The sequence below is a fragment of the Salvelinus sp. IW2-2015 genome, unplaced genomic scaffold (assembly GCF_002910315.2).
Source record: "Salvelinus sp. IW2-2015 unplaced genomic scaffold, ASM291031v2 Un_scaffold4094, whole genome shotgun sequence".
Classification (NCBI taxonomy): Eukaryota; Metazoa; Chordata; class Actinopteri; order Salmoniformes; family Salmonidae; genus Salvelinus; species Salvelinus sp. IW2-2015.
Window position 1 is genome coordinate 1 of NW_019945366.1, and position 5,251 is coordinate 5,251.

Here is a 5,251-nt window from a genome sequence, read left to right on the forward strand (position 1 = left end):
CAACATACGTCAACAGGGGTTGAAGTTATGTCGGCAAACAACGCTACAACATACGTCCACAAGGGGTGAGTTAGTCGGACCAACGCTACAACATACGTCACAAGGGTGAGTTAGTCGGGACAACGCTACAACATACGTCCACACGGGTGAAGTTTAGTCGGACAACGCTACAACATACGTCCACGAGGGTGAGTATAAGTCGTACAACGCGACTACAGTACATACAGTACACAGGGGTGAGTTAGTCGGTACAACGCTTAACACTACGTCACACAAGGGGTGAGTTTAGTCGGACAACGCTACAACATACGTCCACAGGGGTGAGTTAGTCGAACAAACGCTACAAACATTACGTCCCACAAAGGGGTTAGTTTAGTCCGAGACACGCTAACAACATTCGCCAAAGGGCGTGAAGTTTAGTCGGACAACGCTACAACATAATACGGGTGTTTAGCGACGAACAAGTGTCCAGCGTGTGCCCGAGCCAGTTTGCCAAATTACTCTGCTGTGTATTTTAGGTTGTTGCAGCTCCAGTGGAAGCAGGACTTGGACCTGGGCCTGGACCTCATCAGCAAGGCCATCGAGATCGACAATAAATGTGACTTTGCCTACGAAACCATGGGAACTATCGAAGTTCAAAGGTTAGCTGAATACTTTTAAAATATTGGCCAGTAATAAATAATTAACACACTTTGGAGTTTGGTTTAAAAGGCATGAAATAACTGATGTTTAGGTTTATATGGTGACACACATCACATGTGATGTCATACAATATACACTGGGTGAACAAAACATCAGACTGACATGGTGAATCCAGGTGAAACCTATGATCCAATATTGATGTCACTTGTTAAATCCACTTCAATCAGTGTAGATGAAGAGGGGGAGACCGGTTAAAGAAGGATGTTTAAGCTTTGAGATATGGATTGTGTATGTGTGCCATTCAGAGGGTGAATGGGCAAGACAACACTGCCTTTGAAGGGGGTATGGTGGTTGGTGCCAGCCACACCGGTTTGTGTGAAGAACTGCAATGCTGTGGGTTTTTCACGCTCAACAGTTTCCTGTTTGTATCAAGAATGGTCCACCACCCAAAGGACATCCAGACAACTGGACACAACTGTGGGAAGCATTGGAGTCAACATGTTTCCCAGCATCCCTGTGGAACGTTTTCAACACCTTGTAGAGTCCATGCCCCGACGAATGGAGGCTGTTCTGCGGGCAGAAGGGGGTGTAACTCAATATTAGGAAGGTGTTCTTAATGTTTTGACCACAGTGTACAAAACACGTTAAAATAATAATTTATTAACATCTCTCTCTCCCTCCCAGGGGCAACCTGGACAAGGCAATAGACATGTTCAACAAGGCCATCAACCTGGCCAAGTCCGAGATGGAGATGGCCCACCTCTACTCACTGTGTGACGCAGCATACGCCCAGACTGAGGTAGCCAGGAAGTACGGGCTGAAGCCACCCACACTGTAACTACCCTGTCACATGACCCACCCGACCCAAGACTCTCCACTGCTAAACCTGATTGTATTATAACTGCAGATGTTTCAGTCATTTGGTTTTGTAGACATGCTGGATAAATAAAAAAGAGAAACTGATCTGTGACCATACATCAGCGTTTCCCAAACTCTGTCCTGCACAGAAGATTTGGGAATAAGCTCCTACTATATCATTTACGTTGATGAGCTGTAACGAAGGAGAGCTTTATGTTCACACCAAGGCTAGAACACAGCATTGGTAATTAATGGTGCTTAACCCACACATCCCTCTTCCTCAAGGCATTAGTTACCACACACCTTCTGTTTTTGGTACTTAGTTTAAACCAGACCACCAACCCTTGATGTCCTTCTGTACTCATGGCCTGGTCTGTTTAGAGAAACATGTGTAATGTCATGTGAAACCAGGTATCACCACGGAAATAATTCAACCTTATAAAATCAAAGGGAGATTCTTTCAATAGACTTCTCATTGACTAATCCATATTAGGAGTATTTAAGATAATTACTGTTGTATGTTGCCTGCTCACTGAGAAAGAGTTAATGTTTTTTTTCTCTGTACTTTAACACGTTTCTGTCCGGCCACACTTCCATTCCTCAACATGATGTAATATTATCATTGATGGCAAATTAAAATGAAGGATTAAATGTATGTCAATGTGTATGTATAAATGATGGATGTCTGTGTTTGGTGTAATGCTGGAGTTGACGAATGTGTGGGATAAGCGAGAAGTTTAGGGTCCTAACAGTAGGTGTGGTGTGGGATAAGCGAGAAGTTTTTAGGGTCCTAAAGTAGTGTGGGATAGGGTAGATGTTAGGGTCCTAAAGTAGTGTGGGATAAGGGTGATGTTAGGGTCCTAAAGTGTGTGGGATAAAGGGTGATGTTAGGGTCCTAAAGTAGTGTGGGATAAGGGTGATGTTAGGGTCCTTAATTGTGGGGTGATAAGAGGGTATAGGTGATTGTTAGGGTCCTAGGTGTGGGATAAGGGTGACGTTGGGTCCATAGTGTGGGATAAGGGTGGATGTTGGGTCCTAAAGTAGTGTGGGATAGGGGTGACGTTAGAGGGTCCTAGTGTGGGATAAGGGTGAGTTAGGGGTCCTAAAGAGTAGTGGGGATAGGGTGAGCGTTAGGGTCTGTGCTGAAGGTTGCTGGGTGGGGCGTGGGATAAGGGTGATGTTAGGGGTCTACAGTAGTGTGGGATAAGGGTGATGTTAGGGTCCAAAGTAGTGTGGATAAGGGTGAGTTAGGGTCCTAAGTGTGGGAGCTAAAGGGTGGATGTTAGGGTCCTAGATAGTCAGTGGTGGGATAAGGGTACGTTAGGGCGTCTAGTGTGGGGATAAGGGTGAGGTTTAGGGTCTAAGTAGTGTGGGGATAAGGGTTTGAGGTTAGGGTCCTAGAAGGTAGTTGGGATAAGGGTGAGTTGGGTCTAAGTAGTGTGGGTAAGGGTGATGTTGGGTCTGACTAAAGTAGTGTGGGATAGGTGACGTTAGGGTCCTAGTGTGGGATAAGGGTGATGTTAGGTCCTAAAGTAGTGTGGGATAAAGGGTGACGTTAGGGTCTAGTGTTGGGATACGGGTTGTGTTAGGTCCTAAAGAGAGTGTGGGATAAGGGTGGATGTTAGGGTACATAGTGTTTCATTTAGGGGATTGCCTGTTTTTTTTTTTTTTTTGTTTTTTTTTTTTTTTTCTTTTTTTTAACAATTTTTGTTGTTATTATTCTGTAAGCATGTGATATTTTTTTTCTTGCCTTAGCCACTTTCTACTCGGTCTGAGTCTCCGTGCTTAACCCCCAGATTTTTTTCGCATAGGTATTGTTCTTGAAGTGGTTATTAATGCTAAGTTATCATACGCTTGATTTTAGAGAAGCGTTATTCGCCCGGTGTCTCATATTAAGTAAATGTTAATGCAATGCTGACGTCTGAAGTTATCTGGCCGTGTTGGAAATGCTGACGAACATTTAGACCTAAAATGATTCATGGCCTAATTCAGAATAATTCTCCATGTACCGCTTTTTATTTTTAATGTGGTTGTTTCCCCAACTTGTAGATTCAGAAAATGTCAGAAGGGACAATTATTTTAAATATTTTTTTYCATGCTGTCATCTTTTATTTTTGCAGAGGGCAGGTAATGCCATCATATGTAGTGGATCTGTGGATGTTTAGAGGCAGCACTACAGAATAAAACAGGTGACTATGTTGGGAAGCAACACTGACGTTGTTCCCACACAGAGATGTGTCATGACCAAAGTCGCAGAGAGGACATGGAAAATAAAGCTGTAACTGACACGTAATTTGAAACCTTGGTAACATATCATTGTCTTATATAGTTGTTTGTTTTCTTTATCCCATTTTTGAATAAAGRGTGAATTAAAATATTTCCACCGGAACAATGTGAATATATACACTGRGTGKACAAAACATTAAGAACACCTGCTAATTCCATGACATASACTGACCAGGTGAATCCAGGTGAAAGCTATGATCCCTTATTGATGTCWCTAGTTAAATCCACTTCAATCAGTGTAGATGAAGGGGAGGAGACGGGTTAAAGAAGGATTTTTAAGCCTTGAGAYGATTGAGATATGAGTTACCTTAACGCTAACCGTTTCCCTTTAACCGCTTAAATGTTCAACTTCCATGGGGTGACATCAGAGTTAGGATGACACAAGGATCCCGTTGAGACTTTTACCTGAGAACACGCCCCTTTTGGGTTTCAAATTAAATGCATTACTGATTTTCCCTCTGTGCTCCTGCCCTAACCCTACCTGCTGTCCTGAGGAACACTTACTTGACTCATCTTAGCAGGGGGGGTCGACTTGGTACAGCTCAAAGGAGAAGTTCCCCTTCTGTTGCGCATCAGCAGACACTGTTGTTATTGTACGACCATTTCCATGTTTCTACGGTCCCCTTTCCCCACACTGACCCAGAAGAGGAGCTATTGGAGGACGGGCTCATTGTAATGGCTGGAATGAAATGGAACGCAATTCAAACGTGGTTTCCATGTGTTTGATTACGTTCCATTTCAGCCATTACAATGAGCCCRTCCTCCTAAAGCTCCTCCAACCAGCCTCCACTGTCCCGCCGCCATTTAATGGAAACGTTCAGTGAGGTCGGGTCTGCTGCTCCATCATACATTCAGGGTAGCTGGGTGGGCGCTTCTATCATACACTCTTAGAAAAAAGGGTTCGAAAATAGTTATTTGGCTGTACCCATAGGAGAACCCTTTTTGGGTCCAGGTAGAACCATTTTGGGTTCCATGAAGAACCCTCTGTGAAAAGGAAACACCATTCTCATGCTAGAGTGGATAGATGGTAGTCCCGGATGTTGCGTATCGTGTTCAGCCAATCAGGTTGCACAAGTCTGTTGTTTACCCTTGATCTGAACGCTGTACCCARTGTCAGGAAGTAGCATTAGCCACCATAGCATGGTGGTGGAGAATGGCGTTTCGTAAAAAAAAGTACGCATATTTTCACAGTTTTCTTTTCTTCTGCCTTCTCGCCATTAAATCGAGTTAAGGAGGAAATCAAAACCTTTGCAGCCTGAATGGAGAAGGTTTKATGTATGAACCGGTCCACGGGGTTTAGGAGTGCATAGCCGGTTCCATTCATTGCCTTTGGACGGTAAGAAAAAATGACTGAATATCGCCATCTGCCAGCCTTTAGGCTATGTGCGGCCGTGACACCTCGACACTGCAATATACGTCTGCTAAATATGTGTATGTGATCATAACAATTTTGATTTGCCGTGGT

At 43.8% G+C, this 5,251-nt stretch overlaps 2 long non-coding RNA genes across 3 annotated transcripts; both read left to right on the top strand.

Annotated features, from left to right (window-relative positions):
* The first annotated feature begins 22 nt into the window (after window positions 1–22).
* LOC112076862 (uncharacterized) lies at window positions 23–1,639 on the top strand. The gene is made up of 3 exons (XR_002895276.2): window positions 23–65; window positions 519–641; window positions 1,327–1,639. It is a non-coding gene; the product is annotated as an uncharacterized lncRNA (long non-coding RNA).
* Window positions 1,640–1,688: 49 nt separating this feature from the next.
* On the top strand, window positions 1,689–3,118 carry LOC139026190 (uncharacterized). Of its 2 annotated transcripts, XR_011477940.1 has the most exons (4): window positions 1,689–2,427; window positions 2,685–2,709; window positions 2,985–3,032; window positions 3,103–3,118. It is a non-coding gene; the product is annotated as an uncharacterized lncRNA (long non-coding RNA). The 2 variants fall into 2 exon arrangements; XR_011477939.1 differs by lacking the exon at window positions 2,985–3,032 and having other exon boundaries at window positions 2,685–2,730; window positions 3,101–3,117.
* The last annotated feature ends 2,133 nt before the right edge of the window (window positions 3,119–5,251 follow it).